We start from the raw sequence: 12,906 nt of genomic DNA, 5'->3' as shown, positions 1-12,906 counted from the left end.
CCATGTCTTGTACATGTAGATGGACATGTATGTACACACACATCTTTTAGGGATGGAATTGCTCCGTCATAGGAGAGGCATATATAACTTTTGTACATAGTTGGGCTTTATTCTGAAAGTGGGATATTTGCTTTAGAAAGATCATTTTAGCAAGATTAGAGGCAAGTGAGATTATTTAATTGCTCATTATACTTACCCATTTAGAAATAGATATAAATTAAGGCAAGACCGTGAGGATGGTGAAGAAGAACAGAATGGAGAGAGATTTAGGGAATCAGGTTGGATTTGGAGGTGAGGAGGAGATAACATGGGAATAAGGACAATTTGCAGGCTTATAACTTAGGGCTAGAGGAGGGGTGAGACTTTAGAGGAAGAAAATGAGTTTCTTTTTTATACATGTTGAATTAGAGTTCCTTATGGGTTATCCAGGTGGATGTGTGATAACTGGAAATTCTGGTCTGGAAATTTAGAAGAAAAGTACTGGAGATGAAGATTTGGGAGTCAGTATAATATTCGTGATAGGTGGGGATAATGTAACGCAGGGGTAGACAAAAGGAGGTTTACAGTTGTGACTACATGAAGTAGTTCCTTCCTCTATTTTTATTTATTAATTATTATATTGTTTTCCATGAAACAACTGTAAACCTGCCTTTGCCCACCCCTGCATTTGTAGTAGAGGGTGGGCAGGAAGAGTACAGACTTAGAGGAAAAGAGTCTTGAGGCTAGAAGCCTTTCGGTGTTGATGGTGCGTGAAGGAGGAGGAGCCAGCAATCAGCCTATCACAGGAGGGCCTGGAGGGGGAGGAGGCAGGGCTGTGGTTAAGTGTGACTCTGGGCCCAGGCCACTTGTATTTGAATATCCTGGCTTTCGACAGTCTTTAGCTGTGTGACCTGATACAAGCCAGTGAGCCCTGGGCCTCAGTCTTCTGTAAACTGTCTGTAAAATGGGAATGATAAATTGATCTGCTTTGTAAGGTTATCATGAATACATATAAGCTGCTTAGAATGATTAATTCTTGAGAAAATGATGTTCATGGCAAAAGGCGGAGAGAGTTCCAGGGAGACCACGGGAGGTGAGTTCGTGAGTTCTGAGGCACATCTGTAAGATTGACAACCAGCTGGAAGCGTGATGAGGGCAGAGGTCAACTCTGTATACTGGTAGCAATACCTTCCCTTCTTGTAGGAAAACCCATTGACTTTCATAAGCTACACATGAGAAAGATCACGTGGTTTGCTTGAAAGCATCTCAGGTCATCGACCTGAGTGTTAATAATACCTTAGCTTCTTACATAGTCCTTTTATCTCAAGCAGTTCAAAGCACATTTTTTTGAATCATCCTGGCAACATCAAGATGAGTTAAGGAAGGTAAAGGGAATGCCATTCCCAGTTTACAGATGAGGAAACTATGACTAATAGAGGCCACAGAGCTTTGTCTGAGCTTATATTGATTAATCAACTTCTCCTTTATCTTACCGATAAACCTTACACATATTTGCTTTTATGTTGTCAACACTGTATTTCTCAAGGGGCAACCAATGGATCTGCTGAATTCGGAATCACCTGGGGCGCTGGTTAAAATGCACATCTCTGGCTTTATTCCAGGTCCACTCACCAGAGTCTCTGGAACCCGGGCCCAGGCCTAGGTGATTTTACCCCAGAGCCCCGGGCGAGTCTCTCGAAAACTGTTTAGTGTGTTCGAGGAAACCAGTCACTCCCCAAATGTGTGTTGTTTTCAGTGACATTTTTCACAAAAACAATCCTAAAATATCTCATGTTCAGAAACTGAAACTACTATAACTAAAACTTAGAATCTTTTCTGGACCTACAGGGTGGGGCAAAAGTAGGCTTACCATTGTTTGTATAGAAAATAAAAAACAATAATTAATAACAATACAGGGATAAACCCTGTGTTTGGTGTGCTCACAGCTTACACTTCCTTTTTCCCTGCCCTGTGTTGTCTGGTTTGTTGTCTTTGTGAGGCCGAGCAGTGCCTCTGGGCGAAAGTAACATGATTTGACTCATACGAGTGGGGAGGCGCTGTGGCCAGAATGGCCTGTATTTACATCGGTGTGGTCGATGATCCCACCTGCCGCTACTACGTACACTGTATTGGTTAAAAGAGTCGCGCTCTCTCTATATTCTTAGCTTGTGTGTTTGCATGCGATGATGAAATCAACGATATCTCCATACGGTGTATTTCTAGCAGAGCAGCATAAAACTCTCAGGATGGGGTAACTTGAAGATTCTTACCCTAGAAAATGGGACCCCATAAGACAAGCCCAGGTCCGGTGAGTGCTGGCTGATGACTCTGCTTCCTTCTCATTTAGTCGTAGAGGAGGCGCATTTATCTGAGTTCTCATCTGTCAGTCTGGTTCTCTTTCGTTACCTCTGGCTTCTGGCTGCCACGTAGTAGGGACTCAACAAATACTTGTTGAATGAATAAATCCACTCAAATGCATTTAGGAACTAACCCAAACAATCCAATTAAAAAGACTTATTCTGGCCCACAGCTGAGATACAAAGAAGTCACTAACAGGTACTCAGTGATTATTAATTGAACTGCCAGCCTGCCTGCCTTATCACTGAATCTCAGGGTTGAAAGAAGTCTTTATCCCCATCAGTTCTAAAATTCTCTCTATAAGGCCCCTGCTATTTCCCTGGCATTTATTTATTAAATATGCACCTGTAATTAAACTGTACACATCTCTTTCTCCCATGCCATTAAATAAAAAAAAAAATCGCCTTCATGTTCTAATCTGTACGGTTAGGTTTTTAAGAGTATAACTCCTTCATTTCTTTAACAGATTCCATTAGTGACTCAGTTGGGGTCTTGGCATAACGGAAACCCTTTTACTACTGTTCTTAGTGACCGACATCAAGAGCGGGTTGGGAGCCATAGGAATGATGAGCGTGTTATTGGGGCAAATATTTTTTTGTAACCGACATGCCTTTTTTTACATATATTTTTTGACACAGTAAAATCTAGTGAACAAAACGGTCGCTTTTTTAGTTTCTGTACATTTGGAGAAATTGGATCTGTGGCAGGTTTTCCCCCACCAGCTGTCAGTCCTTTCTGTACTCTACCTTCTCCTGTCTTTGTTTGTGTTAGGTGTCGGCATTTACAAACCTGCCACTTTGTCTGGCTACTCCACAATCAATTATAGTGCCATTCTGCTTTCATTTCCTTTTCTCTCTAGACACAGAAGGAAATTGTCTCTTGACTAGAGAGACTTATAAACCTAGCAGGTAGGAAAGTCAAGTAAGAATCAGAGCAGAACGTGAGTGCCCCACTGTGTGGGTTCCTCCACTGTTATCCAGCAGCTTCCCGTACAGCTAGTGATACTGTTTTCCTGCCTCATCTTGGGTGAAGTCGTTCATTTTTTTAGACTTAGTTTACTCATTTTAGGAGCTGCAGTAATGAGGGGGATTTTTGTTTTCCTCCAAAGAGGGTGTTTAGCACTAAAACAATGTTTGTCACCAGTAGGGGTTAAGATTTCCATCAGTGGCAGGAGGTAGGAGGGTACCAGAGAGCAGTGAGGTAAGAAGAGCTATCTTTTGGTGAAAGCAATTGGGGGAGGGGAAAGAAAGTGAAAAGAGAAGGATTTTAGTTCTATATACAATATTTCCTTTTATCTGTAGAATCCCGAAGAGTTCTTGTAACCGTTCAACATGGCTTCAGGTCTGTTATCGAATTGTTTGTCTTTCTTACAACAATCCTGTGACACCCGGAAACTCTGGGCTGTTGAGTTCTGATGGTGGTCTTGGCCGTGCAAATATGGAGGTTGAATAGCCCATACCGTGGACTTGTGTTTGAACGCAACACACTGGCGTGGAAAGACGGGGCTGGTTTCACACCCTGACTTGACTTTGTCAGTTGTGCTGGTGGGCTGGGTAACTTTGGGATAGACCTCTCGCTTCTCCAAAACTCGGTTTCCTCAGGTAAAGTGAAAATAATTCCTGTACCAGAGGGTTATTGTGTAAGCACTGAGTGTCTGCCCCCAAAGTGCTCCATAAGTATGTGTGAAGCCTCTCTTCCTTTTCACTTAGGGCACAGGGGTGGTTTTCTTAGAACTAATGTATAGCTTACGACGAGGAAAACTTGGAAGAGAAAAAGTCAGTTTTAGTGAGGCTATCCTTCAGAGAGGCTGTAAAACAAAAGTTTTAACTGCCACAGACGGAAGTCCTTGCAAAAGAAAGGGTTTATTGGGCCCTTGCTAGCAAGGAAAAAAGACCTGGGGCGTGAAGTCAAAACCACCAGCAGCAACGCGGGGGGGCTGGAGAGGCGACCGTCTGCCCTCCTGGATTGGCGAGTGCTCTCCATTACGTAGGGGGAGAAGGGTGTACGTTGTTTCGGAAGCGTGTACATCGGCTCCAGATGAAGGGGGCAGGGGAAGGTGGGGGAGACGGTTCCAGGATGGGCGCAGGGTCCACAGGGAAGAAGTATTTGTTCCTTTGCATAAGTGGTGGGGCCACAATCCAGAAAGTTCTTGTTAGGCTCCTGGGGTTCAACGGCCTTGGCTATTCTCTCTTTTAGATAATTGCGGAATTAGCCACACAGAAGCTCATTCAGTGTTCCGACACACACTCAGGAATGTGGTCGCTCTTGTTAGCTGACCCCCAACTGTTAGCCTAACCGCTCCACCTTTTTCTTCTTCTCTGGACTGCTGTAATTTAATTTAGAACACCTCAGATTTTTTTTTTCTCGTCAAGATGTACTCCAACTAAATTGTTCTTCCTACCTTGACCTAGATTTGATTACCGGATAGTGTGTTTGCAGGCGGCCTGCCCGCTCCGTAGGTAGTCCGTGCTGTAGGCCCATGGTCTAAGAGTACTACCTGTACGCACCAAATGCCGCAGTGGGGGATAGAGTACTCGCCAGAGGCCCTGCGTCCCAGAGCTCCGTGGGAACTATGAAGTTAAATTTTACATGTGAATTTTTAACTCTACTTAGGTTTGGTTTGGGAGGGGAAAAGGAACAATCTGGACAGAGTCATTACTGGAATTCTGAAATCCGGGACAGTAATGATGTTCTGGCATTTTGATAATGGAGCTTTGATTTTTATGCTTAATCATTATGATAATAGGTGGTAATAACAGTGGGAGGTAAATGCTTACTTTGCTCATAAGCAAACTAAACCCATAGGAAAATAGGGAGGATACGAGGTCCCTTAATGCGGCGTGCGGAGTAACAATCAAAGTGGTGGCTCCGTCTGGAATCACCAGGCAGTTGCCCCCGCTGCCTGCCCTCTCTCCACCTCTGCTCAACTGCCCGCAGACTGGGCAGTGAGGGAACGCTAAATCTCACAAGGAGATAAAGCCCATTGGAGCTGTCTGTGGGATTTATGGGGGGCTGGGAAAGCTTCTGGGCAGTGGGGGAGCCTTCCATTCATAGCAGGCTTCGTTCACAGAGAGTATTGGGTCACACCGAAGCTCACCACCCCCTGCTGACCTTCCCAGACAGAGGGTGGCTGGGCTGCATGAAAACAGCGGACTCCAGAAAGCCAGGGCACCTGTTAACCTGTGACCTCACGATATGAAGGCCTTGGGCATTTGAGGCTTTGAATGAGAGAGACTGAGAGATTGAGATTGCGAATGTTGTCAGTTCACTCTGGATAGCAAACTGTATGTGGTGATTTGTGATGTTATTTGGCAAATGCAACAGGGACTATTTTAGTTCAAACCTTTCCCCTTATGCAACTCTAAATCCTTGAACTTCTCAGAATAGCGTGTGGTTTCTTCATTTTATAAGACATTGAAGCCTTAAGTTATTGCCATAGATCCCATAGTCAGTTGGCCTCAGAAGTGGAAATGAGAAGCTCAAAAATAGGAACAGTAAAAGGACAACAAACTCACAACTATCAACTATCAACTTTGTTTTGTTGTTTTGAACCTAAAAACAAAAATGAACTAAGCAAACAACTAGAACAGGAACAGATTTACAGAAATGGAGATCTCATGAAGGGTTATCAGTGGGGAGGGGGTGGAGGGAGGATGGGGAAAAAGGTACAGGGAATAAGAAGCATAAATGGTAGGTACAAAATACACAGGGGGAGGTTAAGAATAGTGTGGGAAATGGAGAAGCCAAAAAACTTATATGTACAACCCATGGACATGAACTAAGAGGGGAGGATGCTGGTGGGAGGGGAGGTGCAGGGCAGAGGGGAATGGGGGGGATGGGACAATTGTAATAGCATAATCAATGAAATATATTTAAAAAATTTTTTAAAAGAAGTGGAAATGGAACCTCAGTTAATTTATAATATCTTCATCATTAGCATTCTGAGTTTCAAGCAGAAAAGTAGCATATAAAAGTGAAATTATTTTATCTGAATAGTGTAGTCCACAAACTCCCCGGAATCCACTGATTTTTTGCATCTACCTCCTTAAAGACTGTGGAATCTCTAATGAAAGGGTGGAATGTCAGAAAGAGAGGGATTTGAGCCAGGAGACTGCGGCTGTTATGGGTTGCATTGGCCTGAGCAGACTCACAGCTGGGGCCTACTGGTTTTTCGGAGAGGGAAGACATAGCTTCCGGCTTCCCCGGTGGGGAGAGTTCTGGACTTTCCGGGGGCCAGGGGTCTGGGAAACTCTGCTGAGACAGGACGGCGCAGGGCTGGGGTTTCTGTGTGATAAGACACTGGCTGTGGTTTATCATTGCAGCTCCTTTAGCATTTTCCTGAGGTCGAAGGCTGCCCTTCATTGAGACCTGACCGCATTCCAGCGTGTGGCTTCAGGCAAAGCCAACTCTTCGGGATCTCATAATGTTTTCAGAGCACATTCATTTGTTAAGCACGTGCTCCTGAACCTCCCCCTCCCGCACATCTCTGTTTCCTTCCTGGTTCGGAGGCACACTTTCCATCTTCTGTGAGGACCTTATCGTAGTGACAACACAAATCCCTTCCCTGGGGCAGACACAGAATGAGGAAAGTGTTCAACCAGAAGGAAGATCTCGCTTGTGTTTACCATCGACATGATCTGAGAGGGACCCCTGGGCCCTGGTGTGCTGACAGATCAGCTCTGTAGAACAGAAGTCCTGACTTACAGCCAATTTGCTGATTTCCGTGGTGTAAATTTCCACCATGGCCAAATTCACGATACCAGCGTGATGTCATTGACCGAGGAGGTGAGATGCGGAGTGTGCACATCGCGCGGCTGGCTCCCGCACGCTGCTGGCGACCCCTAGATCTGTTTGCATAATTAGTTGGAAGGTCTATATGTTGGCACATATATGAATCTCGTAGTGATTTCTTCAGGGTTCTCTGCCCAGAAAGGCTGCCCCAGATCAGGCGATGTGTGAATTTGCCACACACACAGGTGCTTCTTCTAGTGCTTGACACTTTATTCTTGGGACCCTCTTGGTTTTGGTACTCTTTCAGGGGCTGCCCTCGGCCCACGGCTCTTCCTGATCCACACACACTGCCCACCTTTTAGATTCTAACTGCCTGTTGGAACATCCCAGGGGTACTTCAAGTTCTACATTTCTAAAGTAGAATTTAGTGCCTCTGTCCTATAAAAATCTCGCCTCCCTTCCTGGGTGGCGCCATTATCTTTCCTGTCAGCCACAGCTTGAAATTAGGGAAAGATTCCCTATTCTTTCTCTTCCCTCATCTTCATCCTCTTAATCATGAAGTCTTGCCAGTTCCTGGATATTCCCTACACATGGCCCCTGCCCACCACTTTCTCTATCCCTACTACCGTCACACAAGTTAAGGCACTTACCGTTGCTCATCTGGAGTATCAACAACTTCCCCACCGACTTTCTCAATTTTAAAACCTCCCGTCAAATCCATCGTCCTCACTGTGACTTCCATGACCATGCTTAAACCTACAGGAGGGGGAGGCTGAGCTCCACAGGATTCGATCTGACTCCTTCTACCACCAGGTGCTGGTACCCCGCAAAGTCTCTAACCAAGCTGTCACTCCCTTTGTCTCATGGCTCCCCGATTCCCCACTTCACACCTCTTTTCCTCTTCACACCTTTGTGCTGGCCTCTCTGCCTGCTACACCCTCCCAGCGTTGTTAACTCCCACACATGATTTAAAATCCAAGGCAAGCCTCACCTTCTCAGGAATCCTTTTCTGATGCAGCCTCTCTCCTGGGTCCCTCCTGGTTCTTCCTTGATATCTGCCTATTTCTCTGCCATTTTACTCACATGGCATTTTAATGGTGTCTTTGTCTTCTTCCTCCACCATACTGAACAACTTGGGTGTCAGAACTACATTCTGTTTACCTTTGTATCCGTACTGTGCCTTACCCAGTGCCCGGCACAAAGTACTGTTGACTTAATGTGTGGCTGAATAAGCAGATGAATAAATGAACGGGAGATCCATTCTCTGCCCTTTGCATGCATTTCGCCTGGGGTTGCCAGCCTTGCCAAATAAAAACACAGGATGCCAAGTTAAATTTGAAATTCAGATAAACAATAAATTTTTTCAGTACGAGTAGGTCCTAAGTACTGTGTGGGACATACTTCTGCCCCCAAATTATTCGATGATTCATTATTTACCTGAAATTAAGATTTACCTGGGCCTCCTGGCAGACCTAACCTAGCAAAAAAGTGAGTTCACACCCAAAGCAGAAGTTCACACAGTGCAGAAGCTGGCATTGAGCTTGACATCCCATGCTTTAAGGTTTTGCAGACTACGCCTTCCCTGTCTGATTGTCCCATGTGTAAACATCTCTCTGTATTCAGGCGTGTACTGGCTTTGCATGACGCTCTTCCATATGCTCTTACGTACATGTGTTATTTCTTTGCATAGCCAGGACATTGTTTCTGTGTACAGGTGTGTGCTGTGGACAGGTGAGCAGGGCGTATTTGTGAGTCACCTCCTGGTACTCCTATACTATGTGTGGTTCCTTGTTGTTCTTAGACGGTGGTTGTAGGGCATTTGAAAGGGGAGTATAAAAGGCACCTTTGTGTTCTGAGGTGCACGTAGAGATAGCAGCGGGTACCTTCCTGAAGTCTATGAAACCCTGGGTGTGGGTTTTAGGTTTTCTCAGTGAGTTACGACTGGAACAGCGAGGGCGGAGTGTGACTTGGAGAAGGACTTCATACTGTCTCTGGGCGAATGCGATTGCTTATGTAGCACGCCCCCGCTCAAGTATCAGACGACTGTGTATTATTTTGAATGAAGGACCTTCTTCTTTTCGAAATGGAAACACCCGACTTGTTAACAGTTTATGTTTTAGATGACGAAAGAGTGTATTTCTCCGTGACTGGAAACAGAATTGAAATGTGGCACATTTCATCTCTCACATTCCCTTTCTCTTGTCCCTCTCACGCCAGAATTGATACTGATGAGCATTCCATGGCTAGGGCGGCTGGGCGGAGTTCTAGATGTTTACCCCTCAGGAGTCAGACACATTTTCTTAGGGAAAGCTGAAAAATAATGGCCGAAAGATTGGCCAGAAACAGTCATGAAACATTTTTGCGGCCTTAGTATCACGATCTTGTCAGGAAAGCGACAGGCGCTGATTAGATCCAGATTGAGCTGTTTCCTGTTAGCGTGCTGACCCGGAGGGCAGGCTCGGCCTCCTCGCCCTGCCTCTCAGTCTGGGTGATTAAACCCTTGTCTGCCAAGCCTCTCTGCCTGCCTCCCTGCCACTTCTCTTTTAAACTGGAACTCAAAGGCATTGAGATAATACATACAAAAAGATCCTAAAGCCTCCTTAAAAGGGTCATGTCGCTTTTGAATATTTTGCTACAAAAATGAAACCGAAATTTTAGTTTCTCCAGTCTGACCATAAGGCAGAGTGTATTTTTGTGTTTCGCTTTTGTATAATTTTATTTCACAATAATTTAAGTAATGGGCAGATCACTTTTATTTTTGTCTTTCATTCTGAAAATGTACTTGAATGCTGGTAAATTAGGACCCGTCTTCAAAAACCTGATCCTTCCCTTGCTATAGCAAGTGAATGTGAGGGTGCTTAGCAGACGTGCAGAAGAGGGCGCTGGGCGAGGCCCTGACACCCCAGCACACATTGTTAATTCTGGGGGGAGTGATTTTTGGCACCGGGGCAATTCCTGTGCTTCATCTCATGATATCGCCATTGATGCTCACTCATTGCCCTTAGGGAAGGATTTTTTAAATTGAAATATTCAGTTTTTTATTAGCCATCCCGTTAGCTCAAACCCGGTTCTTCCTAACGTGCAGATCCAAACACCGAGGAACAAAAACCGTTAAGGGACTTGTGGGGATCGGGCACGCACATTGAGATTTTTTTCCAGAGGAAAAGACGGACTGAAAAGAAGCGACTGGGTTAATGGGCGACGTGATTCCATTCCCAGGGGAGAAGGTGGCTTCCTGCCAAATCTGCTTTCTGGCAGGAAAAGGGACCCTCTTCATCAGGTCTTTTGACAAGCATTTTTCTCTGTGTTTGAATTTTTGGCCACATCAATGATCAGTGAAAAATTAGCTCTTTTAAATAGTTATGACTTGCAATAAGAAAAGATTTAGTTTTAAATTAGAATTTGCATTGTGAGTAAAATAAGAATCATTAAGTTACAAAACTGTTCGTTGTCATAAGTAAGGAAGCTTGATCTAGAAAACTGAAGCCCGAATATTCCTGCATCCCGAGAAGCTGTTCCTTTTGTTGCTGTTGTTAACATTTGACCTTGAAGTATATTCTTTGACTATCACTTTTTAACATTGTCAGGCTAGTGAGTATTTTGACTAGGCCATTTGAAATGATGAAATAAAACACACAAAACATCCCTAAATGTTGGTATTAAGAAAGAGATGAAAGAGAGAGAGATGTTAGAAGATAAAAAAAGAACATTTCCCAAACTTTGTTCAGTCTAGCGGTCTGCACGACCCTGTGAGAACAAAGTTCATTTGCAAATGTCATATCAAACCCTTCTCCTGGGGTCTCATCACGTGTTAGCATATTAAAGACTTGAAGCAGCTCTGAAGTAAAGTAGTGCATTGGACTTGAACTCTGTAGTTCCCCAGCTTGACCACGGCGCCTTTTGACTTGGAACTAGTGTTTCACAGGACATGTAGGGCAGTACTGGGCCAAGTAGGTAAGAATGTAATTAGGCTCTAAAACAATATATCTTTTTCATTTATTGTTTCTGGTTAAGGTAAACGCTGGGGAGACAGCTGGGCACTGTTAGGCCTGCTCTGAAGCTACATCTAGAGTGATAAAGAGCAGTCACGAGGCCTTGGCCTGAGTCAGCAGGCCTCAGGGAACATATGGTATTTGCCTAATCAGGTCCCTCTTTTTAGTAAACTAAAAATATCGTTCAAAATTAAATAAAGACAGAAAGTCAGCCAGCACATAAGCTGGCGTGTTCATATGAATTCCCGTGAGCAGGTAGACCTGGCGACATTAAGCTCTTCTTATGCCCTGCTGACAGCGGTTGCCACGACTTGGTTTTTCAGAAGGCAGTCCCGCCTGCTGACTGCCTCCCAGTGCTTTAACTTCTGACCGGCAAGGGGAAGAGAAAGCAGGCTGCCACTTAGTAAGCACGTGTCGTCACTCAGAGATTCCGTTCTCTCTTCTCCACCCTTCTTCTGGAATTTGCACGTCTGACTATTTCAATTTAGAAGAATTTGATATAAAACAATTCAAACCCACAACTCAGAGAAATTGTCTGGTGATCCTTAGCATCACTCAGAATGATTACTCGCTTTAGTAAAAGATTCTCTGGGTAGGTGATCTTCCCTAGTGCCTGTGAAGGACAAGTTAAACTTTGAACACTGTGTCTCTATATAATTTGATTAGCACAGATTTGTTGCAGAATGTAAGGCATACCCATATTTCTCTTCCATCTACTTCTCTTCCTTCATACTCAGTTTTTAAGCTTTACAGACTTCATCACTAATTCCTCTTTAAGTATTATGGTATGCCTCCAAGGTGCAGTTATACTTGCCCATATTATTCACAGTTTCATTTTCATGTGACAGCCTGCTGCTGCTTCTCTTGAACAAATGTCTTCCCTTGTACATTGCAAGTCTCCAAAAGGAAGAAGTCACGTGCTCACCCACCTACCCTTTCCATTACTGCCCGAGGTCAGCCCAGGGCTGCTGCTTGGTACAGCTACCCCTCAGTCAACTGTGCTGATTGCCGATGATGCTAAGTAAGACAGTGTGTTGCCTTCTGCGGACTGAAAAACACCAGAGCCTGGTCAGGTCTCCTTAGATTTCCATGGTGAACACGTGCCTACCAGGGCTGATTTCTCAAGAGATCAACGTGAAATCAGATGGCTCAAAAATCCTAAAAATTTAGCAATCGGCTGTCCAAAGCCAGTGCGAGTCAGCTCCAGCACGCCACTCAAGGAGCTGTCTTTAAGAAAGAGTTTGGACATACTTATAGATACAGAGAACAAACTGATGGAGACCAGAGAGGAGGCGTGTTTGAGGCTGGGTGAAATATGATGATGGGATTAAGAAGCACCAATTGGTAGTTACAAAACGGGTGTGGGGGTTTAAGGTAAAGCATACGGAATATAGTTAACAATATTGTAATAACTATGCATAGTGCCAGGCAGGCACTTGGATTATCTGAGGGAACAGTTTGTACACCTGAAACTAATACAAAATAGTATTGAATGCAAACAGTAATAACAATAAAAAGAAGGAGGAGTTTGAAAACTTACCATGGGACAATACAAAGGAAATGATGGATCACATTTGCTAAACTGCATCCTGGGGTCATACAAAACGCCCTTGATAAAATGCGCCAGCAACCTAGTTCTTGATAGGATGGTGAATAGAAGAAGCAAATGTAACCCGAGGAAGTAAAACCTCTATCTCTAGACAGGAAGGGAAACCACCCTGCCCCCCCACCAACCACCCCACTCTACTACACTCACAGGTGAGGGACGGCCTTACGTGACTGGTAAGGAAATTAGCTAAGACAAGGGAGAACATGGCAGGCTCTGATTCAACAGTTTCAGTGTTTT

The 12,906-nt window shown here is 44.4% G+C and overlaps 1 protein-coding gene across 2 annotated transcripts in view; it reads left to right on the top strand.

The window, feature by feature from the left end:
- The window catches only part of RGL1 (ral guanine nucleotide dissociation stimulator like 1), a 225,283-nt gene that overhangs the window by 124,068 nt on the left and 88,309 nt on the right, over positions 1-12,906 (top strand). The window lies entirely within an intron of this gene.

The sequence above is a fragment of the Desmodus rotundus genome, chromosome 12, assembly GCF_022682495.2.
Source record: "Desmodus rotundus isolate HL8 chromosome 12, HLdesRot8A.1, whole genome shotgun sequence".
Lineage (NCBI taxonomy): Eukaryota > Metazoa > Chordata > Mammalia > Chiroptera > Phyllostomidae > Desmodus > Desmodus rotundus.
This window is presented reverse-complemented; position numbering and strand designations above follow the sequence as displayed.